Source organism: Vicia villosa, linkage group LG4 (assembly GCF_029867415.1).
Source record: "Vicia villosa cultivar HV-30 ecotype Madison, WI linkage group LG4, Vvil1.0, whole genome shotgun sequence".
Lineage (NCBI taxonomy): Eukaryota > Viridiplantae > Streptophyta > Magnoliopsida > Fabales > Fabaceae > Vicia > Vicia villosa.
In genome coordinates this window covers 114,350,365-114,376,360 of record NC_081183.1, presented here as the reverse complement: position 1 = coordinate 114,376,360, position 25,996 = coordinate 114,350,365, and the positions used below count along the sequence as shown (strand labels likewise).

At 36.4% G+C, this 25,996-nt stretch overlaps 2 long non-coding RNA genes across 5 annotated transcripts; both read right to left on the bottom strand.

Annotated features, from left to right (window-relative positions):
• Positions 1-1,038: 1,038 nt before the first annotated feature.
• LOC131599502 (uncharacterized) lies at positions 1,039-2,898 on the bottom strand. Of its 2 annotated transcripts, XR_009282812.1 has the most exons (4): positions 2,754-2,898; positions 2,321-2,643; positions 1,494-1,583; positions 1,039-1,341 (listed from the first exon to the last, which is right to left on the bottom strand). It is a non-coding gene; the product is annotated as an uncharacterized LOC131599502 (long non-coding RNA). The 2 variants fall into 2 exon arrangements; XR_009282811.1 differs by having other exon boundaries at positions 2,321-2,898.
• A 1,161-nt stretch (positions 2,899-4,059) lies between these two features.
• On the bottom strand, positions 4,060-5,623 carry LOC131599501 (uncharacterized). Of its 3 annotated transcripts, none has more exons than XR_009282808.1 (6): positions 5,523-5,623; positions 5,367-5,424; positions 4,936-5,198; positions 4,749-4,796; positions 4,337-4,672; positions 4,060-4,194 (listed from the first exon to the last, which is right to left on the bottom strand). It is a non-coding gene; the product is annotated as an uncharacterized LOC131599501 (long non-coding RNA). The 3 variants fall into 3 exon arrangements; XR_009282810.1 differs by having other exon boundaries at positions 4,337-4,659; XR_009282809.1 differs by having other exon boundaries at positions 4,337-4,659; positions 4,749-5,198.
• Between the last annotated feature and the right edge of the window lie 20,373 nt (positions 5,624-25,996).

Below are 25,996 nucleotides of genomic sequence, written 5' to 3'. Positions count from 1 at the left end.
AAAGATAATTTCTAGAGTACTACTTTTGATCACACTATTAAACAATGTTTTCTTATAAATGTGTTTGTATCTGAGCGCACTCATGCATACACATTGACAAACATTTAATAAGAATATCATATTTTAAACTATGTTTCTCCCACCTCGCAAAAAAGAAGAGGCGAGATGAGGCAAGAATATTTGAGGGGGAGAGCTTTAAATCGCCCACCCACTAGTACAAAAATGTTAATTTACACCCGTTTTTTATTAAAATTACACCCATTATTTTTAATAAAAATCGGGTGTATATCCACAAGGTGAGAAATGTAACGCATTTACACCCGTTTAAAACCCGTTTAAAACGGGTGTAAATACGTTCGTAATTACTCCCTATTTTAAGAATATCGGGTGTAAATATGTTCTACGTTACACCCTATTTTAACAAAAATCGGGTGTAATTGGGCGTAATTACGTTTTTAATTACACTCTATTTTAATAAAAATCGGGTGTAATTACGTTTTTAATTACACCCTGTTTTAATAAAAATCGGGTGTAATTGGACGTAATTACGTTTTTAATTACACCCTGTTTTAATAAAAATCGGGTGTAATTGAGCATAATTACGTTTTTAATTACACCCTGTTTTAGTAAAAATTGGATGTAATTGGGCATAATTACGTTTTAATTACACCCTATTTTAATAAAAATTGGATGTAATTGGGCATAATTACGTTTTAATTACACCCTATTTTAATAAAAATCGGGTGTAATTGGGTGTAATTACGTTTTAATTACACCCTGTTTTAATTAAAATCAGGTGTAGATGCATTCTTAATTACACCCTATTTTAATAAAAATCGGGTGTAAATACGTCATTTATGAATGAATAATTATATTATATTTAAATCTATTTACACCCTATTTCATATACACCATTTAGTTATATTGCATTTTCAATCATAATATTGCAAATACTATAAAATCATACACATAAAAATCATATTTTAACTAAGTCAAAATATTTTTAATATTAACCAAAAAGTATACAAAATCATGTGCATTCATAATATTTCAAGTACTATAAAATCATACACATAAAAATTATATTTTAACCAAGTCATAACACTTTCTTCATATATAATTTTACACCATGCTTGACGGTTAGCTTCGGTGTTCTCTAGTCCAATTGAATCCAACCGATTTCTGTTAGGGGTGTCGCGCCACTTCCAACGACCAGTGCATGAGTAATTTTTGTGATTATTTGGAATTGATGCACCTCTGACGAATATGAGTTGGAAACTTCTTCCCATATCCAACTATGTAACTCATGTTCATTGGATTTTGACCCATGATGTAATCCATCTGTTTCATGCCAATATGAAAATCACATTTATTGTTAACCAGTTATTTGAACTTTGACGAACACTTCCGAAATTGTGGCAAAAATATATGATGTGATACTAATAACTATGAATTAAAAGAAAGAATTTATATAACTTGAGTGATTTTCTCACCTGACTAATTGCAGCATAGCAAGCAAGACCCCAGGTTGCTTCCTTGACAGCAAGAGCAGAAGGACCGTTGGGATGCTCACGACAGTACGCCTAATATACAATAGAAACTCGTATGGTTAATAAAATGATCATGACCAGTATTACCAATGCAAGGATACACTTACCATTAATGGTAATACTTATCAGCTACATCAAGGTCAAGAGTATTCAAACTCTTAACAAAATAGCTTGGCCTCAATATAGTCATGGAAAAAATAAAGATCTTGCAAAATATTAAATCTCCTCAGGCTGTAACTACTAATATTGCAATCCTAGCTCAGGCAAATCAAACCGCAAAATAGAATACTGATATAATCCAACTAAGATTTTGCATCTTCAAAAGCCATATTTCATTTTTCATGAAAGAACGGTATAGCTCGACATCTCGATACCGATAATAATTTTAAAAAAATAAGTAAATTAAATATAATTATTATATGTGTAAGTGTTATATTAATATAAATATAATTATTATAGATGATGCATGTTATATATTGCTATATATGTGATGATATCTTTTAAAGCTTTGGAACTGCCGTTTGCAGTATTATTTTGAATATTTCAACATTTTGGGCTTTGACTAAATTTTATTAAAATTAATATGAAATTAATCATATTTTTAATTGATTTCACAAATAGTTAGAGACGATCTTCAAATCATTGAAAGACACATACATTAGATAAAACATGAATGATGATAATATGATGGAATTAATATTAAAAGAAACTATATGTATAAAAATTTACTATTGTTAATTAAGAGGGATCCATAAAAGAATTGAACTAACCATTAGGAATGTAAGAATGTGACGTGTTGCCCCAATAGCAAGGGATTGCACGTGACACCAGTTCTCTTTACCATACCGACTGTATATTATTTTCCATCACCACCTATTGCCTTTTCCACAATACTCCAACCTCAACTTAGCAGCTTGCATTGCACAACCTCACAACCAACCCCATCTCCATCACCATCACACTTCCTCTAACAGAAAACCAAATCCTACTATATGAACATTGCATCCACGCGTACTTCATTCCAGGTGCAGAATCATTTTGTTTTCTAAGTTACTCATTTCTTCAGAAACACATAGCAGAATGCAATTTCCAACTACATCATCAATTCATAATTAGATCAACAATTTGCACCGACGAAAGAAAGACGAAGAAGAAAGATTAACGGTGTCTGTAACGGCCAACACGGAAAAGCAAGCAGTTCACCGTTTATTTCTTTGCACGTGACTGCTTAGCACAAGAGCCTCGTGACTGAAAATGCCTCATAGAGCAACTTACATTTTCCCGCATCATTTTCCAGAGCGAGGATTCGATGAATCATCTAAAAAGCTATTAGATCACGAAAAGGACAAAATCGTCAATTCAGTCAAATCTGTAACTGAAAGCGACCTTCAAACCGGTAACCAACTTTCGTCGTCTACTCCTCCGTCAACTAAACACGACGTCGTTTTCTCCTCCGGCAAACACTCTAACTCCGATAAGCTCCGAATTAAGCAAAAACAGATAGCAGCTTTCTGCGACTGGTTTATCGACAAGAAAAGAAATCACTCCGGTTACCAGACTCACCTAAAACAGTTCTAATAATAACAGGGTTGAGGCTATAATCCGATGATCACTAGAAAAGCCCAAGGCAGTAGATGCTATATACAAACCAATAAAAACAAACATATATAATAAACATCAATTCATGTCTCATTTAATAATAACAGGGTTGAGGCTATAATCCGATGATCACTAGAAAAGCGCAAGGCAGTAGAAGCAAATAACTTGAAGTGCAACAAAATAAAGAAACTAGATGAGTCCAAAGCAAGCATGTGTACCTTTCCTGAGATCTTGAACATTTCACCCAACAAAGAAGCCAATAATGAAGACTTGCCTCAACCAACAGTTCCTACAACCGCATACAATACTCCATAGTTAACAGCAGTACAAGAATTTCACAATCCATCCATGCTCCGCTTCACAAAATTGTCGAATTTTGTTACCAAAATACTCTTCCCACGCTTGAATCTTAATCACACGCATATTGTTAAGCAATTTATTTGTTGCCTTCAGTCTCAAATCGCGGCTCGTCATTATCTGAAACTAGAAACCATTACTACTCTTAGTTTAATATGTCGTGAAGAAAAATACTACCGCAGATCCAAGAAATGCTGCAACAGTAGATACACCAATATAGCTATATATAAGAACCAGTGCAGCAGTAACTTGCAATGGCATCAACCATATAGGATGTAACTGCATCATCATATAGAGTTGTTGAGCATCAACAGCCATATGATTCACAATCTGTCCTGTTCCATGAGTTTGTCTTGAAGAACTCGACAATCTTAAACCCTTTTTGTAAACCGAAGTGATTATGCTTGAGCGAATAAGCATACCGAGTTTCTGAAATTGGAAGTTGTATTGATGGGCACTAAGCACTTCAGTTGATTTTGCTACAAAAAGGATCAATATCAAAACAATACCTTCACCAGTAGTACTATCTTTCCTTGATGTGAACTCAATAAACTATGAATCAACAATGGACCAACATATATAAGACAGAGGTAAAAACTATGAACTCAATAAGCAGTACTATCTTCAAATCATCTAAACCTTCAGCAACCTGCATTCCTTTGCCACCTGCTGATGCAACCACTGTGTTCTGCAACCCCCATACGAAGATTGTCAAAGTTCAAAATTGAAATTTCGGCCACAACATAAGCCTCATTTGTCATAAATACCAAAGATCAGTGTAACCGTATTTGCAATGCAGTTTATAAGCAAGCTGAAAATTGTGTTCTTACCTCAAAAGTGACTCCAGTTGCACAGAAAAAATCTAACTCAAGTGCGACAGTCGGCACAAACACTCTTTCTCTGCACAAATTTCATACAAACCAATCATTATAAACAAGGATAAAAATCAAATCATGTTTCTACTTTTTCTAGAGAGTAATTGGCAGTTGTAGGAGTTGAGGCAGTCTGCACGACTTCACCACAGTTTGAATTATTGAGACTCTCATCCTGTTTCACCCCATGCTAGCTTTCTACATGCTCATACCTTTGTGATGCAATGAAGAGTTACCGTTTTCCACATAGTGCATATGATTCCTAGGAACCATCACTCTAGCTGCACGATCCTCCTTATTTTAGTAAGTAACAAATTTTTTAATCATCACATTCACATTAAACAATTTGAATAGAATTTAATGTCCTCACCATGAATAAAAATTGAGCAAATTTTGGTGATCCAAAGTGTGAAGAATCCTAACTTGCAGAAGAATAAAAAGCGTAATTCGCGAGTTTTTGCAATCAACAACACAATACAACTTAACATCTGATAGAAAACTAAAGAAATTACATGAATGCTATTAATAATTAACTAACAGGAATAATAATAACTCACTTCTGGAAGAACCTTGTTTTTCTGAGATTTACCGACACTTTTAATCGCGAAATACTCAATTGTCTTCTTCTTTCTGCCTTTATACACGGTCTGCGAAATCACACAAAAAAAAAGAGTAAAGACCACCTCGAGAACCAAAACCCAAAGTAAAAATCTTTGAGTAATTCGTTGAAACCGTCGAAGCAGAACCATTAGCAACTTTCCTTGAATTTGAAGCGGCAGTAGATGTCCCAGTCGGAGACAAAAACACAATCAGAAGCTCTCTGAATCAATTCATCAAACAGTGAATGAACATTCTTAAGATTAAGAAGCTTCAAAGCCCCTGATCTATCTAGTTTTAGATTTTAGATTTTAGCTCTATCAGAAAAATTTCATCAAACAATCTGATCTATCTAGTTTTAAATTCATCAAATACTTGATAATTCGCTAACCTGTTTAAGATCATCCTCAAAATCATTCAGATTGAAATTTATGTCAGCACCAATTCCCCTGAACTTAATAGCAGAGCTCTGTTATCGAAAACTCCAAGGCAATTCAACAATTCGAAAATGATTTATCCAAAAAATGAAATAGGTTCAACGATTTACCTAGCAGCAACATGAGCTATGATAAATCCAAAGTAAATCTCGATTTTACCGGATTCCTTAGGAGAAGTTTTGAAACGCAACTGATATATCTAGTTCCGGTCAATGAAGACAGCGTTGCGGCAGAAGGAGTGGGGCCGGAGTTGATGATCTAATGAATAATCGATAGGGTTTTAGGTGAAGAAATGAAGGAATCATGTTTTTACGACCAGAAGTTTCCGACGAGATTGCACTCTTGCAGGCAATGATAGATGGGTTTCTAAAGGTACATGCGATTGGGAGATGGGTTTGGAAGAGAAAGGTGCATCAGATTGTGTTTTGAATTTGTTAATGTCTTTACTCTTTAATCTTTAATGTTATTAGGTTCTAAAATTAATAAAGTAGATTATAAAATTTAGACTTTTAATTAAATAGAAAGTGATTTGTAAATGTGTTTAAATTAATATTGTGAGTTATGAAATTAAATAATTATTTTAAGCTAATTAGATTTACACCCGTTTTAAATTTAACGGGAGTAATTGAGATTTGATTATAATAATATTTTTAATTTACACCTTTTTTTTAAAATATAGGGTGTAAATTGTCACATGTTAATCCTAAAAATGATATTTTATTTACAAAATTGCCACCGTATTACTTATTTACACCCGTTTTTAGTAAATCAGGTGTAAATTTTAAAATTATATTGTGCTTTTTATATTAGTGACCCCACAAAAAAGAAAGGGTTGGCTGAGCCGGGTCCCCGTACAATATATTTTTAACTCAATAATAATCCTTTAACCTTTTAAATCATGGATCCTTCAACACTCTTCTTCCTCTTGTTTTGCTTCTGCTACTTCCTAAGAAGTATTGTTCATTTGATATTTTAAATTTGATCACACAACAAGGAAGCTTTCTGTCTTGGGTAAAACTAGCGGTTAAGAAACTACTACAGGCGAATGGAATGCTTCTGAATGTCGTAAAAGTTGCAGATATACAGATTTGGCTATCCATTTTTAATAACTGACTACTGACGAACATATCTATATCACTTTTTTTCTTAATATATTAAATGTATTGCAAAACATGATTTATTTAGGAGTAAAATAAACTCTCAACAGTTTCTTAAACACAAAATCATATATTGGAACAAAAACAAATCCTCATTTAGGATATGAATTAAACTTATTTTTAAATTAAAATAAATTTTATAATGGATTGTAAATCTAGTTTTAAAATTAAAATAAAAAGTGTTTTTGGCTATATATTCAACCAAAGAAGTGGCTAAAATTTTCATTTGTTTGATTTTTAAAAAAACTAAACTAAATACCAAATCATGTATAGTTCTACATGAAATATAGTACACTAAAATTTAATTGTATATAAGTTTATCAAATCTTGCTATCATAGGAACTATGCTACTACGGCCAGGGGCATTGCATTGTCTTGGTTGTGCTACAATAAAATTTGTCTTGGTTGTGCTATAGTAAATTAACTGGCGATAGCTCATGTATAAGAGTGATGTCGTGTATTTTGGTGTGGTGGCATTACGTAGAAGAAAACTTACATACAATTGGTGGCCACTACAATGTATGTTTATAGTAATCATATGCGGCATGGCTGGAAGTTATCAAATAGGAGAAAATGAACAAGTACTGAATAGAAAAGATCATTTTGGACATGATCGATGAGTTTTAGAAAATACTACTCTGAATTTGAATTTATTACTTTTGATTAAGTAGTATTTGAATTTATAACTTATTGATTGTTCAATCAAAATATTTTATTGTTTTATTTGAAAAATATATATTAAAAATATTTTTTAAGTCACTAATTTAATACATATATTTTACATGCTAGGTACACTATTGTATGACTAACTGTAAGTTGTAGCAAAAGTGTACTATTTTGGACAAGAACTTCATTGATTCCTCAATCATCTCAAACTCCTCTTAAAGGATGAACGTTTGTATCAGGTTAAGTTGAACTTAGGACTGGAGAATATCATGAAGAATGGGTGGGTTAGGTTAAACTTTGAGCCTTAAATCATATTTTCTAAAAATCGTGAACCAGGCCACGTTACAACTCTTAAAAGACCTAATTGAGGCATGGTTTATTTCGAAAGCATAATACAGCCCAGTTGCGTAAAACTGACTCCCAGATGTTTGCTTATCATTTGTGTTGATATCGATGTGACAAATAATTCAAGCACTGAATGTCACAACATCGTTTCAATAAAATTTGATTTTGAAACTAGCATAAGCATTGCATTAGGATTATCATCTTCAAAACAAATATCTTTTACTTGTGAATAAACACTTGACATCAGGGAAGATCATGTGAATACAAGATCACACTCACAAAGATGTTTTTGATTCATGGCAAACTCAACAAGCATACAAGCAACAAGGTACAAGCAGAAGAACTCAAAGAAAAGCAAGCTTTGGTCACTCATAACAGAGCAGGTCGACCTACTATGCATACAGGTCGACTCAACACAAGCAAAATAAGAGGAACTCAGAAAATCAGCAGTCAGGTCGACCTACTCCCAACACAGGTCGACCTAAAATGAAGAAATTTACATATCATTCTGCTAGGTCGACCTACACAACAACTAGGTCGACCTAATCTGAGAAAATATCCCCAAAACGCATCTGAAGTGGATTCTGGTCGACCTACTTCTTTGACAGGTCGACCTAACTGGGAACAAATGACATCCAAAGGATATGCAGCTCTGTTAGGTCGACCCAGCCCTAAATTAGGTCGATCTATCTGATCAAAACTGACATCCAAAGGATATGCAGCTCTGTTAGGTCGACCCAGCCCTAAATTAGGTCGACCTATCTGATCAAAACTGCCAAAATTTCTGGTTTTCTCTGCATCAACTGAAAAGCTCTCATATATATTGTCCAAGGTTCAATTATTGAAAACAACACCAACGACTGAAAGATACACAAAGGCTTCTCATCTTCGTTCTTCGTCATCTCCAACACAATTACACATAATCATTCTTGCGTTGAGGGTTAGTGATCGAGTTCGATAACGTCCATGGAACGGAATTGAAGATTCCTAGTGGGTGAAGATTTGTGGGGTTTTTGGTGAATAAAATCCGAGGGTTTTGTCCTCCAAGATAGGTGTTTCTTGGGGGTTTTTATCAAGAGGTTTCATCGAGGATCCATCTGAGTGTGAAGATTGAAGAACAAGGGTTCAAGGCAATTCAAGACACTGCAGAAAAGGGATCAAGTGAAGCTCTTGGATCACCTTGATCTGGCTCAAGATTAAGGGGGAAGAAGATTCAAAGGATCGACAAATTTGGTTTATTGTTTATCGCTTTGTTTTCTTCTTTGTATATACTACTTTCAACATTAATGGAAGATTTCCCAATTTCAATTTGGAATTGGGGGCAGACGTAGTCGTAGCGAGGACGATCGACGAACTGCCTGAACAAATATCGTGTTCTTGTCGCTTTTATCTTTTCATTTACGTTCTGTTCATATTTGGTCATAATTGCAAAATTGGTTAACGATTCAAGTGTTAAAATTGTGAATTAAGGTTCTGCATAAACATCACAATTCACCACATCTTGAATCATCATCAACTTGAACATTATCACCAAGTGTTTGTCTTTTTGCTTATTCCATTATTACTGCATTGCAAATCAAAGTTTGTCAATTTAGAAGTTAATTGATTTTCAGCTGTGAAACGTATTGATTCGATAACATATCACTTCATCGTTAATCTCAATTATCTTGTGGTTTTGTCACATATACGACCCTTGCAATAACGGTCCGGAATAGACGCAAGTCGATTCAGAACCGCTTTCGCTTTAGTTCGAAATAATTCCGAAAAACTCTGTGAGATCTATTCACCCCCCTCTAGATCCTCAGGCCAGCGTCTAACAAGTGGTATCAAGAGCTCTGGTTTATTCCGTGCTACGTGAAACACTTATTGGAAAGATGGCTTCCGGACCTAAAGGGGCTCACAATAGAGCTCCAGTTTTCAACGGTGAAAACTATGGCTATTGGAAGGATTGTATGTGTGTCCACATCAATGCAATTGATAGGAACATCTGAACAGCTATTGTCAATGGTCCCTTTCAGATCACCATGACAAATGCAGCTGGTGCAGTTGTTCCAAAACCAGAAAATACTTGGGATGCTGAAGACGAAAAGAGATATGCATACGATTGGAAAGCGAGAAACATTCTAATCTCAACTCTAGGAGTTGATGAATACTATCGCGTTTCCCATTGTAGATCCGCTAAAGCTATGTGGGACACATTGCAAGTTGCCCACGAGGGAACGGATGATATCAAACTAGCTAGGATCAATACGTTAACTCAAGAGTTCGAACTCTTCCACATGGAAGATGGTGAATCCATCGAAAACATGCAGAAGAGATTCGTTCACCTGAAAAATCGGTTAAATTCTCTTGATAGACCTGTTTCCAATGCAGTTGCTACTAACAAAATCTTAAGATGCTTGAACAGGGAATGGCAACCCAAGGTTACAGCAATAAAGGAAGCAAATGATCTAAACACCTTAGACATTACCACTCTCGTTAGTAAACTAGAGGAACATGAACAACACCTTAAATGCCTTGACATGCATGAGAAAAAGGCAAAGAAAGAAAAGAACATGGAGAAAGAGGTAGAGAAGAAGTCAATAGCTCTAAAAGCTTCAAGCTCCAAGACCTCAAGACAAGAGCTAGAGGATAGTGATACAAGTGATGACGAAGACTCCGATGATGAGGAAATGGGACTGTTTGTGCGAAGATACAACAAATATCTAAAGAAAAATGGAGCAAAACATTCTGACAAAGGCTTGATCAACTATAGAAAGCAATCAAACAAGTTCAAACAAGATGACGACAACAAAGGAAAAATCAAAGGCCCTTGCTTTAATTGTGGGAAAGCCGGTCATTACAAACCGGATTGTCCATACCTTAAGAAGGAAAAAGAGAAGAACCAAAGCAAAGGTCATAACAAATCTAAGGGAGCCTACATAGCATGGGAAAGTGATTCATCTAGTGAAAGCTCATCAAGCGATGAAGAAGAATCAGCAAACTTATGCCTTATGGCTCATCAACACAAGAAAAAGAAAGTTGTAAGTCATCTTAAACCTGAACTCATAGATAAGGTATCTCATTCTCAACTAAAACTTGCTTTTGAAGAATTACATAGAGATGCAATTGAAGCTTTCAAACTTTTGGCCTCAAATAAGAAAATCTTTTCATATCTTGAATCAAAAGTTGAGAAAACCGAAAAGGATATGGAAGCTTTAAAACAATCTATGCTAGACATTCAAAAGGATAAAGTTGAAATAGATCCTACATCATGGTTTGGTTGTGAGACATGTCACATTTGGCAAAAAAGAAGTAAGAGATCTAAAAGCCAAGTTAGACAAGGCTCTACAACCAAAAGTGACCTTTGCGGTTGATCCAAATAAGTTCAAAAGATCGTATACTCCTTTATATAGTAAATACACTTTTGTACCAAAAGTATCAACTAGCAAAACAGCATATTCTCATCATATTACCTGTCATTATTGTTGCAAAAAGGGACATACCATTGAAAAATGCAAATTTAGGAGAATTTTAGTTCCTAAAGGAGTATTTCAATGGTTGCCTAAGTGCAACAAAATGTGTACTCACTACCAAGGACCCAATGAAAATTGGGGACCTCCCTCTCTAAATTAATCTTGCAGGAAAAGTGTCTTGACATTGCCGAAAGGTTGTGGTTCCTTGATAGCGGATGTTCAAGACACATGACGGGAGACCTATCTCTTTTCGTTGAGTTTCAAGCAAAGAAAAATGGGTATGTCACCTATGGAGATAACAATCGGGGAGCCATACTTGGTAAAGGAAGTGTAGGTAACCCTTCTACCACTACTATAACTGATGTGCTGCTAGTAGAAGGCCTTAAACATAATCTTTTAAGTATAAGTCAATTGTGTGACAAAGATTTTAAAGTAATGTTTACAAATTCTGGCTGCACAATAGAACATACTAAGAAAAGAGACATTATGTTTAAGGGCTTAAGAGTAAACAACATCTACATGCTAAACTTGGATGAGGTATCTAAGTCTAGTACCAAGTGTCTAATTGCTCTAGGCGAAGACTCATGGCTTTGGCATAGACGTCTCGCCCACATAAATTTTGACTTACTTAATAAAGTTGTCACAAAAGATTTAGTAATCGGCTTACCTAAAATGAAGTTTTCAAAAGATCATCTATGTGATGCTTGTCAAAAGGGAAAGCAAACAAAAATCTCTTTTAAATCAAAGAACGTGGTTTCAACATCACGCCCTCTTGAACTACTTCACATGGATCTCTTTGGCCCTTCAAGGACTAAAAGCATAGGTGGAAACACCTATGGTTTTGTCATTGTCGATGATTACTCTAGATTTTGTTGGACAATCTTTCTACCTAGTAAGGATCAAACTTTTCCAGCTTTCACACAATTTGCAAGATTATGTCAAAACAAAATGAACAACAAAATAGTTGCAATTCGAAGTGATCACGGTGGAGAGTTTGAAAACTATCTTTTTGAAAAATACTGTGATAAACATGGAATTGAGCATAACTTTTCAGCTCCTAGAACACCTCAACAAAACGGAGTAGTTGAACGTAAAAATCGGGTTCTAGAGGAGCGGGCAAGAACAATGCCGAATGAGGGTAATCTACCCAAGTATTTCTGGGCTGACGCGATTAGTACCGCATGTTATGTTTTGAATAGGATAATAATACGTCCTATACTGAACAAAACTCCCTATGAATTACTAAAAGGTAGAAAACCAAATGTATCTCATCTCCATGTATTCGGTTGCAAGTGTTTTGTCTTGAACAATGGTAAGGATAATCTTGGTAAATTCGATGCTAAAGCTGATGAGGGCATATTCCTTGGTTACTCACAATCTAGCAAAGCATATCGGGTATATAATAAGAGATTACTTATAGTAGAAGAGTCAGTACACGTGTCTTTTGATGAATCTTATACAAAATATGTCGAGAAAGGTCTTTCGTTTAATGGTGCAGGTCCATCCACTGAAGACATTGTCAAAGATAAGGAAGACGAGAATGAAAGTATTGTAAAGAAAGATGCTGAGAGAGAGAAAGATGAGTCTCATGATGAAAATGAAAAAGAAAGCATCTCAAACAATGAAGAACTTCCTAAGGCCTGGACAAATGTGAAAGACCATCCAATTGACAATATAATAGGAGACATCTCAAGGGGCGTTACAACACGCTCAAAGATAAGTAACTTCTGTCATCATTTTGCTTTTGTTTCACAAATTGAGCCGAAAAACGCTAAGGATGCATTACTTGATGAGCATTGGCTAATGGCCATGCAAGAAGAATTAAACCAATTTAAACGGAATGATGTTTGGGACTTAGTCCCTCATCCGGGAGATCATCAAGTAATAGGCACTAGATGGGTTTTTCGTAACAAACTTGATGAAAACGGCGTTATTACTAGAAACAAAGCTAGATTAGTTTCCCAAGGTTATAATCAAGAGGAAGGTATTGATTATGAAGAGACATACGCTCCTGTAGCACGTCTCGAAGCTATTCGTCTCTTACTTGCTTATGCGTGTTCTAAAGACTTCAAACTATTCCAAATGGATGTTAAAAGTGCTTTTCTAAATGGCTATATAAATGAAGAAGTCTATGTTGCTCAGCCACCCGGCTTTGAGAATTACATGTACCCAACTCATGTTTATAAGCTGAAACGTGCTCTATACGGTCTTAAACAAGCCCCTCGGGCTTGGTACGAACGTTTGAGCAAATTTCTTCTTAGTCAAGGGTACTCTAGGGGTAAAGTTGACACTACTCTCTTTATTAAAAGAAAAGATAAAGATGTTCTCTTAGTCCAAGTTTATGTAGATGATATTATATTTGGGTCGACTAATGCAAAACTTGTCAAAGATTTTTCTAAGCTTATGCAGAGTGAATTTGAGATGAGTCTCATGGGTGAGCTAAATTTCTTCCTTGGCCTACAAATCAAGCAACTCAGTCATGGAACGTTTGTGAATCAAACTAAATACTGTACGGAGCTGCTCAAAAGATTTGGAATGAGTGAAGCGAAGGAAATTGACACACCTATGGCAACAAATACTAATCTAGACAAAGATGAGAAAGGTAAAGAGGTTGACGTGAAATTGTACCGAGGTATGATAGGTACACTATTGTATCTTACTGCCTCAAGACCAGACATTATGTTTAGTGTGTGTATGTGTTCAAGATATCAATCTTGTCCAAAAGAATCTCACTTAAAAGCTGTCAAAAGAATTCTGCGATACTTACGTGGAACTACTACATATGGCCTATGGTATCCAAAGGGAAATGAGTGCCATTTGGTAGGATTCTCCGATTCAGATTTTGCTGGCTGCAAATCCGATAGAAAAAGCACCAGTGGAACATGTCATCTATTCTCAAATTCATTGATAAGTTGGCATAGCAAGAAACAAGTATCGGTTGCATTATCTACTGCTGAGGCAGAATATGTAGCTGCTGGAAGCTACTGTGCACAATTATTATGGCTCAAGCAACAACTTCTTGACTTTGGTATTAAGCTTGATCGTATACCTATCATGTGCGACAACACAAGTGCCATAAACTTGAGTAAAAATCCTGTCTTACACTCACGCACCAAGCATATTGAAATAAGACATCACTTCCTACGAGATCATGTAGAGAAAGGAGACGTTACATTTGAACATGTAGAAAGCAAGAAGCAACTAGCCGACATCTTCACCAAACCTCTAGCAACAGAGCAATACTTCAACATTCGTAGGGAATTAGGGATACTCGATATCTCTAATTTGGGCTAATTGCGTTTGTTCTCTCTTAATATTATTCCTTTACTTTATATATATATTTTTCTGCTAACATTTCTCTTAGCGTAAAGGTAGTTCATTATCAAGCCAGGCGTCATTCCACATTGACTAAAGGCTGCCACTAAAGTTGACACCTACATATTGAGAAAGCGGTAACGTAATTGTTGTTCACTTCCAAAAATATTATTGATACTATAATATGCTATCAATTAACATGCTTATAGTGACTTCATACATATATCTCTCTTGCTCATATATGTGTCTCATCTTTAAACATATTTGGCTCTCATGCTATCACTATCTACCTTTTATCTACTATACTATGAATGCTAGCGTTTTATCTATGTTTCTCTCGTTACTCTCCTCTTCTGTTTTTCTTGTATCTCTTTTGATGTTGTCAAAGGGGGAGATAAATGCTGAGTGTACGGGGGAGCTCAGCTGAGTAAATAGATGTTGAGTGTACGGGGGAGCTTTTACCACTTATTGCCAAAGCTTCTACTACCGGTTTGCCATCATCAAAAAGGGGGAGTATGTGAATACAAGATCACACTCACAAAGATGTTTTTGATTCATGGCAAACTCAACAAGCATACAATCAACAAGGTACAAGCAGAAGAACTCAAAGAAAAGCAAGCTTTGGTCACTCATAACAGAGCAGGTCGACCTACTATGCATACAGGTCGACTCAACACAAGCAAAATAAGAGGAACTCAGAAAATCAGCAGTCAAGTCGACCTACTCCCAACACAGGTCGACCTAAAATGAAGAAATTTACATATCATTCTGCTAGGTCGACCTACACAACAACTAGGTCGACCTAATCTGAGAAAATATCCCCAAAACGCATCTGAAGTGGATTCTGGTCGACCTACTTCTTTGACAGGTCGACCTAACTGGGAACAAATGACATCCAAAGGATATGCAGCTCTGTTAGGTCGACCCAGCCCTAAATTAGGTCGATCTATCTGATCAAAACTGACATCCAAAGGATATGCAGCTCTGTTAGGTCGACCCAGCCCTAAATTAGGTCGACCTATCTGATCAAAACTGCCAAAATTTCTGGTTTTCTCTGCATCAACTGAAAAGCTCTCATATATATTGTCCAAGGTTCAATTATTGAAAACAACACCAACGACTGAAAGATACACAAAGGCTTCTCATCTTCGTTCTTCGTCATCTCCAACACAATTACACATAATTATTCTTGCGTTGAGGGTTAGTGATTGAGTTCGATAACGTCCATGGAACGGAATTGAAGATTCCTAGTGGGTGAAGATTTGTGGGGTTTTTGGTGAATAAAATCCGAGGGTTTTGTCCTCCAAGATAGGTGTTTCTTGGGGGTTTTTATCAAGAGGTTTCATCGAGGATCCATCTGAGTGTGAAGATTGAAGAACAAGGGTTCAAGGCAATTCAAGACACTGCAGAAAAGGGATCAAGTGAAGCTCTTGGATCACCTTGATCTGGCTCAAGATTAAGGGGGAAGAAGATTCAAAGGATCGACAAATTCGGTTTATTGTTTATCGCTTTGTTTTCTTCTTTGTATATACTACTTTCAACATTAATGGAAGATTTCCCAATTTCAATTTGGAATTGGGGGCAGACGTAGTCGTAGCGAGGACGATCGACGAACTGCCTGAACAAATATCGTGTTCTTGTCGCTTTTATCTTTTCATTTACGTTCTGTTCATATTTGGTCATAATTGCAAAATTGATTAACGATTCAAGTGTTAAAATTGTGAATTAAGGTTCTGCATAAACATCACAATTCACCACATCTTGAATCATCATCAACTTGAACATTATCACCAAGTGTTTGTCTTTTTTGCTTATTCCATTATTACTGCATTGCAAATCAAAGTTTGTCAATTTAGAAGTTAATTGATTTTCAGCTGTGAAACGTATTGATTCGATAACATATCACTTCATCGTTAATCTCAATTATCTTGTGGTTTTGTCACATATACGACCCTTTCAATAACGGTCCGGAATAGACGCAAGTCGATTCAGAACCGCTTTCGCTTTAGTTCGAAATAATTCCGAAAAACTCTGTGAGATCTATTCACCCCCCCTCTAGATCCTCAGGCCAACGTCTAACAGATCAAACAATGCGCAACTGTAGAAAAACTTGATCGATTCCATGAGCCATTCAATTCAAAGGCTGATCAATCCAATGGGTAAGTCGTGTGAAGACTCTGTCAACAGAGGCATCTATTCACAGTTCGCAATTATGGGGCAATCACGTCGATAAATCTCTTCAAGCTTTGATCAATCTGCGGCAATCACGTCGATAAATCTATTCAAGCTTTGATCAATCCGGGGAAATCACGTCGATAAATCTCTTCAAGCTTTGATCAATCTGGGGAAATCAAGTCGAGGAATCTCTTTTGAGTTCAACCAATCTGGGGTAGTTACGTCGAGATTCGCTAAATCTCTCCAAGGATCCTGTGGGGCAAATTTCTGCGTAGGTCATGAAGCTTGGGACACAATATTTTGAGTGGTATTGTCTCTCCCCCATCATAGGAGTTTATTTCTCCTGAAAATTTTGTTTCTCCCCGATCATAGGAGTTTGATTTCTCTTGGAAATTTGGTCTCTCCCCAAGCGCAGAAATTTATTTCCTGGGAGTTGCTCCACTTCCCCAACCTGGTCTCCTTATCTGGATTTCTCATCCCCAACATGGTGAATCGAGGGAATCTCCTCAAGCTCACAATCGCCAAGCAGTTCAAGATGTAGGGAAAGTCAGACCAAGTCATTTCCTCCCTAACAAAGCTACATTTCGACCCTCAACGCAGTTGCCAATGATCTTTGGTACTGCAGGGTTTCCAACACTGATTCGTATTGGTATCTCAAGACATAAAGCAACGAACCTCAATGGTCCTGCTTCTCTATCACACTAATGCCTTTATTTTTCTCCTCGCATATAGTATTCATTTCATACAACATTGCATCCTCAAAAGCGTAGCATATCCATCAAAGTGGATCATTACGCCATGGAAAAATTCAAACATGCATACGAAGCATAAGCCAGATAATCTGAATCAATACTCAGCCAAGACACCGATACATCTCCACAGAGAATGTTATCCTTACAAACCCTGATTGATATCTGTTATCACATTACAAACCTTCTCAAACCATGGTGCCAATACCTGGTATTCTCATTCCCTAGTGAGTCTGTTTGTCAATCATCTCACTGTTAACAATTTTCCAAACACTCGTCCGTGTTATTCTTTTAAACTTTGGTATCATAGATCGCCCGTAGATCTTATCCCTTCTTTTAAACCTTGGGATCGTAGGTCGCCCGCAGATCTTATCATCCTTCCTTTCAAACTTGGATCGTAGGTAGCCCGTAGATCTTATCCTTTCTTTCAAACCTGGATCGTAGGTCGCCCGTAGATCTTATCCTCTTTTCAAACCCTGGATCGTAGCTCGCCCGTAGATCTTATCCTTGTGTCCATTATGGATCGTAGATCGCCTGTTGATCTTATCCCCGTTCATTCCAGTCTTAGGATCGTAGATCGCCCGTAGATCTTATCCTCGACTCCCTCAAATCTTCTAGGATCGTAGGCCGTCGTTAGATCTTATCCTTATCCCTTTCTTTCTTTCGGGATCGTAGATCTCCCGTAGATCTTATCCTTTCTCTGAATTGTGGATCGTAGATCGCCCGTAGATCTTATCCTCCTTTATTTCTTTTGGGATCGTAGATCGCCCATAGATCTTATCCTCCTTTGTTTCTTTTGGGTTCGTAGATCGCCTGTAGATCTTATCCTTTATTTCCTTCAGGATCGTAGATCGCCCGTTGATCTTATCCATCTTTCTCACAAATTTAGGATCGTAGATCTTTTCCTTGTCTCTTTGTTTCAATCTTTGGTCGTAGATCACCCGTTGATCTTACCTTTCCGTCAAGCACACTTTCAATCACTGTTTCATGTAACAATCATTTCCTTTGAAAACCTTGTATTGGCACCGTTACCTCGTTACAAGTTATCACCATTCAATTACAATTACTTACCATAATCTTCCACCAGAAAAACAAAAATTATCTTTCCCCAGTAGATAGTAAAACAAAAAAATAAGGATAATACTTACACCATCTTTTCAAGACAAATTTCGGGTCTCGATATTTAATATTTTTCTACCTTGAATGTTCGAGAGGCTAACGCCAATCTCACCTTCAAGTTTAAGACGATTAAATAGGGGCAGCTGTCATACCTCAAATTTGTCCTACCTCTTATTCCTATCTGGCTTAGACTTCTCATGTCATCTGCATACATTCATTAGGTCATTTAACATAACATGCATCTTAATCAATAAACCTGGAATGGGATCAAAGATTTTGAAAGGCTTAAAGTTGCATAGTGGTTTGAGGTTTCTACATCAAATAAGACTGATTCCTCTATTTCTTCAAGCAGTAAAGTGAGATATGGTTACCATGGAATTCTATCTCTTCTAGATACAAGGGCTATTCTTCACCTAAATTCACCAAAGCCGGAGAATAGGGTTTATTTCCCTACAAGGCGGTTGCATCTCAAAAAGATTTGGAGAAGTAAGTCAAGGCATAATCCTTATAGCATTATCTCGGTAAAAAATTGATTTGATATGTTTTGAGTGAGGGGTTGAGATGGCATTTATCATTCATTCGTTGGGATTGCTTCAAGAGAAAGATGGTTTGCATTTGAACATGAAGTAAGGGTTTCATACGCAAGATTCACTCATGATTAGTTTCTTGAAATTTAAGTCACAAGGCTAAGGCATAATTGAAAACTATCAAAATGGCATTTAAGATTATATTCATAATTCCGAGCTTTCATTCGAATTGTGAAATACAATGCTCATCATCTTTCCAAACATCTTTCAAGTTCAATCTCTAAAACCGAACTTCAAACCTAAAAAACAAGTGGAGGAAAATCATGTTGAATTTAAAGTCAAAGGATACCATATTCTGGTTCCAAATTAATTACAAAATCCAATCAGGCCTATTACAAGCATGGATTACAAGAAGCTTACTTATACACAAAGTGTACCACATTCAATCTACAAAGTAAGCTGTTACAAAAATCACACAAAAAATCTTAGTCAACAGTTGACTTCTAGTCAGTTGCTGACCATTGACTCTGAATTCTGACTTTGGACTCATTGACTCAGATTGACTTCCTAAGGCCAATCCTTCTTGTTCAGTCATTTGGCCCCCATCCTTTCAATTCCACACCTTGATGTCCTTCTATACAACATCATCAAAGAAACATTCCATGAAACATTATTTCTCATCATGTATAAAGTCCTGCACATATCAAAACCAATTCAGTTTAGCACATTCATACGCATATCGCATTCAATTCAAGTCCACATACACTACAACTAACATAGAAAATAGTCCAAACAAACTACAACTAATTTTTTTACATTTTACCATTCAACATACCAAATAGCAGCTTAAATCATATCCAGCATTCAATTCAGGACTAAAGCAAACCAACCTGCATACAAGGGTCTGTATCAATTTGCAAGAAACATATCAAAACTATACTCACATTCCAAGACCATATCACATTGATTACCTTGCACATACATGCATTCACTAGTAAAAACATACACATTACATCCAGTTACCAAAACAGTCTTAACTTATAACTCTCCAAACCTCACCAACCATAACTAACGAATACTAGTTTCTTTCACAGATAATCTCCAACCGTTTCTAATCATTTTCGGTTCGTTCGAACTTTCAAGAGAATTCACTAACAGTAGTTCTTTCCATTAATAAACTCCAACAACTCTTTCCATTAAACAGAGCCTAATATAATAACTTCTACCGACCAGGAGCCATACAACCCCTACATGTATAATAAGAAAAATCAAACAAATACTTTCATCATACCTACAGTAAGAGACATCAAGGATTAACTTCTAACTAACACATATTCAAGTGACTTCATTAACCATCTCTCTTCCAAACCTACAGTAACATAACACATAAATTCAGCTCACATACCAACACAAAAATTCAAAACAAACCACTCCAATACAAGTTTAGTTCATAAACCACAACAAGACCAATCTGCTGCACTCATGAATACTTGCCCAACAATATCATAACAATAGGCTGCCTGCATATTCAATCAGGAAAAGCTTCAGGCCATAGCACATTCACACAACATATTTTAAAGGGGAAAATCATACAAAAAAAAACAAAAGATGAGATAGTTCAAAAACCAACACAAGAACTAACTCAGTTTCCACTGGTTTTCAGCAGTAACATCTAATTATCCTTTACTAAATTCCCTAATTTCACTAACATTTCACTAACCTGTTTCACTAACCTCTTACTTCCCTAACAGTTAGATAACCAACTTCCAACTACTGACAACCTTAAATCTAACTACTTCACAACTGCTCTAACACAAAAAACCATCATGTAACAAACTTCCAGCTCTTAACTAACTCCATAACAACTGATATTCAATTACCACCCTCGGATTCTTAACTAACTTCTCCAAATCTATTGGCTCAAATAAATCATCCTTCAACTATATAAACAATCATCATCATCCTCACTTAGACACGATTCATTTCACCAAGACTCAGAAACTCTCCACCACTTTCAATCAACACACACCATTCTCCATTCTCATCTTCCTTCACCCTCTCCAATCCTCTGAATCTTCACTTTCCTCCCTCTCACCAAAGCTCCTTTGACATACCTCTCGAAGCTTCACGTCGAAGCTTCGACGAGGTAGAGCTAAACCACACTTCACTCTGCAATCATCACCATCCTCAACAACACTCTCAGTTCTCAACATCCAATTCTATTTTTATCCTATTTCTACAACAACAATACGTCTCACCAAGAATTCATCATCACAGCATCAACGAAAACGAAAAATTTCAAAGAAATAAAAGAAGAAGAAAAAAGATCTAGAACGAGAATAGAGGAGCAAGAGACGATTACCTGGAATTGCCTTTGGGATTTTCTTTTCCATTTGAGCATCTCCAAGAATCTCCGGTACCGGTAAGTTCCTTTCTCCTTCATGCTTGCGCATTATTGTTCATTCTTTGATACTATGGTGTGCGTTTCGCCGTGTTGAATGAGAACCCTAAGACTTCCAGGTTGACTTCACATCCGTTGCCGTTTAATTGCTTGTCTTTTGGTCATATTATTGGCCTTTGTTGTTGGTATCATTTGTATGCTCCTTTAGTTTAGGACCTGTCGCTACCGCGAAAAATGGAATCAGAGTCGCCACTAATATATTTATCCCATAAGGGAAAGGAATACCAGAAAACCTAACTCAGAATAAGAACAAGGTCTTTCGACCAGAGAATAGGGCACGGGAGTCGGTTACGCAAGGGGAAGGTGCTAGCACCCCTCACGCCCATCGTACTCGATGGTATCCACCTATGTTTGTTTCTATCTAAAGGGTGTCTAATGTCTAAACCTAAATGCGAATGAATGCAAAAGAAATACGGGGAAAAGAAGGAATTATTTACAAATGTGCTCGCTTAGGCCCCGCGACCCAATGCCTACGTATCCCTTACAAGGAATCAGAGCGACCGTAATTCGGCTCCATAGTTTCCATTTGTTTTGTGTTTTTTAGTTGAACAGAGGTTAAGGTCACAATCCACGATGCTCGACCTTTGGAGACTTATACGCCTACTTTTGGAAAGGACTTAACTTGTTCTTAAGCGCCTAACAAGGCAAAAGAATGAACTTGGGTTTGTGTTTTTTATGTAACTACATGATGAACAAAACCCAATACAAGGTTTCGCACCACTTCGTCACTTTGTTTTAATTCGAGCCTTTATTAAGTGTTTTAAATGTTTTTGGTTGGGTATTTTTTAAGGGGAATTTATTTGCGATTAGAATCACATAAAATGTATAATGATCAAGAAGCAGATTAGGGAATGAATCCCACTCACTTCTATCCCATTATATAATGTTCAAGAAACAGATTAGGGAATGAATTCCACTCATTTCTATCCCATTAATTAATGTTTGAGAAACAGATTAGGGAATGAATCCCACTCATTTCTCTCCCATTAAGTAGTGACCGAGAAACAGATTAGGGAATGAATCCCACTCATTTCTATGCCACTAAGTGATTGAGAAACAGATTAGGGAATGAATCCCACTCATTTCTCTATCACTTTCTTAATGTGATTCGCATCTTTATTTATTAGTGTTTTAATGTTGAAAAAGAAAAGAATGAACAAAGGGGAACTAAACTATTCTCTAATCTAAGTTATTCTATTCTACAAGTGGCCCTAAGGTCAAGGATAAGGGATCTCTACCTATGTTATCATGCATAGATTACAACCTAAATTGTTCTATGTGACTAATCTTAATGAAGATTGAAGTCACCACCCTAAGGGAACATGGTAAGCATATAGTAAGAGATAAGAAAAAGCAACAAGCAAGGTATGTGACTTAATGAAGTCCCTAACAAAGTCTACTCCTAAGAGAGACTACACACAATGAATCCCAAGAGAAAACAATCCACAAAAGGTGGAGGAAGAACAAGCAAATGTCGCCTCTTGAACTAACAACAATCAAAGTGTGAAAGAAGAGGCAAAGCATGAGAAAGAGGGAAGAAAGCCCTAGGGCAGTAGCAAACCAAGGAAATTAGTGTCCTAAATCAAACACAAAAACATCATGGCATCACACGAAAATATTTGTCATACCCTAATTTTTGACCCCCCTGAGATGACATATCTTCAGGATTTTTCATCAGGTCAAGACAAGTACCCAGAGAAGTCATTTCTCCATCTGGTACCTAATCGAGGATGCTCAAAGACAAGAAAGCTCAGGCAAAGGATCAATCAATACAAAGACTAGTCTCTAATACAATCATGGGGCTCAAAAACTTCACTTTTCTCATCTATGATTGATTAGACATCTAGTCATATGAGTACAGGTTTACTCAGGTCACCAGACTAGGGTTTTGAGCCTCTCAAGGACTGAAATCAGGGATCACATTTGGGAAACCCTAAAAAACCTCAGAGGATCATTCAAAGACATCAATCATCTTCAAATAACTCATATTACAAGATCTACTGGACATCACACTTCAATTCAAAGTCTACAGTCATTATTTTCACATGGTCGACAAATTAGGGTTTTGACCTAATTCACCAAGATAGTTGACTTCTGATCAGGGCATGAATCCAAAACTCAAGACATGATTCAAGGATCTCTACTACCTCCATATAATCCATTTATATCATCCATTTGGGGAGAAGATCTTATTTCTACACAAAAGCCCAAAAATTCACTTTGTCAGGAGAAAGTCAACTGTGAAGGATCATCATTGACTTTTAAGGTTTTTGGTCAAAAAATGACTTTCAAAGATCAATATCATCAATATATGGATGTCAAAGTCATTTGGCCAAAGAAATTCAAAGAAATTCATCAAGGAGCGAAAAGTCGGGAATTAGGGTTTTTGAGGGCATGGTGAGATCTCAAAATTTCACCTACACAACTCAAAAAACTTCCAACATGAAAGTTGTAGATCTTGCCAAATAAAACAACATCTTACAAGGGAACTTTTTTCAAAAGATCAACCATTTATGAAGTTTTGGAAATTTTGAAGTTTAGGTCATAAACACTTAGAAATTTTTCTAAGTGTTTTAACCTAGTTTTCTTCCAACTTTGGCCTCATTTTTCACAAATTTCCCAAAGGATTCTGAAGAAGACATAAACTAATGATTTAAAGTAGATGTTTAGGGCTTTCCAAATTGTGTTCAACCTTCTCAAAATTCAATTTGAGCTAAGAGTTATGCTTGTTCAAAGTTGGCCTCATGAAGTGAAATTATAGGTCATGCATCATTTTGGAACTTTGAAGTTTTGTGCACATGACCTCAAATACAGATGCTACATGACCCATAATACATCTGCAAACATGCCATGCATTCATTTTCACCATGCCATGATAATTGAAGAAGATTCCTAAAACAAGAACATGTGATTATGTAATGATTACATTTGAGAATTTATGGCAAATTGATGAATCACCCAAGGAATCTTCTCATCAACCAATTAGAGCTCACTTTGCATCTGAATTGTCCCCTAAGATCAGATAGAATCAATGGATAGGGGAGGTGGCTCGAAAATGCAATGATCACACTTGGATATTCTTTGAAATTTCTTCATGGCTAAGAAACCAAACTTGCTTCACTAAGCAAGCTCACTCTCTCACTCAGTACTGAGACATTTGCCTATAAATAGGAGAGCACAATTCAGTAGAAAAACACACCAAAGCAACCATATTACTTGCTTTCTCTTTCTCTTCTCTTGTTCATTGTTTTTCAAAGTTCTTTGGCAAGAAGAATCGATTTCTTCAAACCAGAGCTTATCTTTGGGAAGTGAGCATTCTAACATCTCAAGGGAGGTCATTTGAGGTGATCCAAGCACCTGGATCACTTCTGTAGGTGGAGGAACACCATTGTTGCTCTCACTTTGGAGCATCTGCAGTTGGAGGTCCATGGAGTGATTCAGAAGGTTTCAAGGCAAGCCAATCATCCAGACACACTCCTCAGGTCATAGTGAAGCTAACCAGATGGCTGCAGCTCATCTGTAACTCGAGAATCAACACCCTCCATGTTCACTTGAAGCTGAAATCGAGGGAGGTCCATAGAACAATTCAGGAGGTTTGAGGTCATTACAAGCATTCAGTTAGCATCACTGAGCCACAAGGAAGCTTTTGGGATCGTTCATACAAGCCCAGTTGCTCTCTATCATCCTCACGATCTCCATTTTCAGAGGTAAGTTTCTGAACTCTCTCTCTTTAATTTAAGTACTCTTTGTGAAATAGCTCGATTCTATCTTGTTCAGCATCATCAGAGGATTGAAAACCCTCTATCATCATCCATTTATCTTTCAGTATAGTCATTTAATTTAATTTTGAAATTTTAGGGTTCTTCACGATTTCTGGTAAATTAATTAGATGTAGTTAATGATAGTTCATGTTAGTTACATATTTAGAATCGTGAGTGAATTTAGAGCAAGTTTCATGTTTACATCGTTGCAAATGGTTGAGAAACGAGTAAGTTCAGAATTTCAAAAATGGAGAGCTTGAGGTTGAAGATGAAGATGGTGGTGGCGCGCAAATTTGAATTCTCAGGGGAGAGTTTATTTTATTTTGAATGGTGTGCGTTTTATTAACGACTGAATAACTTGCCCTAGTGGCCACACATGCGCTCTTAGTCTCCTCATGCCAAAGGTCTGGGGTTCGAATCCCCCTCGCCCCAGACTTTTTGGTTCTTTTATTTTTCAAAGATTTACAACTTGTTTTGAAACATAACCAAATGAAGGCAAGTCACTAACACTGAGCGCGCGTTGGCTCAGTGGTGTTGTTTTGGGCTGGTAACCTCAAGGGCGTGGGTTCAAACCCTCCAAGGGCCAAAACTTATTTTTTTAACACTAATTTCTTTCATTTCTCTTCACAACTTCACATATTTATTTAACCTATCAAAATAAATCATTTTCACTTCATTTTTCATACACCTATTATTTAATATATCTATTTTGTGAATAGTCAAAAAAATCATAAAAATATTATTTATTTCTTGAGTTTTTAATTAGGTTTAAAATAGTATGTTTTAAGTGTTTTCTTAAATACTTTAAATATATATTATCACTTTATTTTAACCTAATCACTTTGTAAATAAGT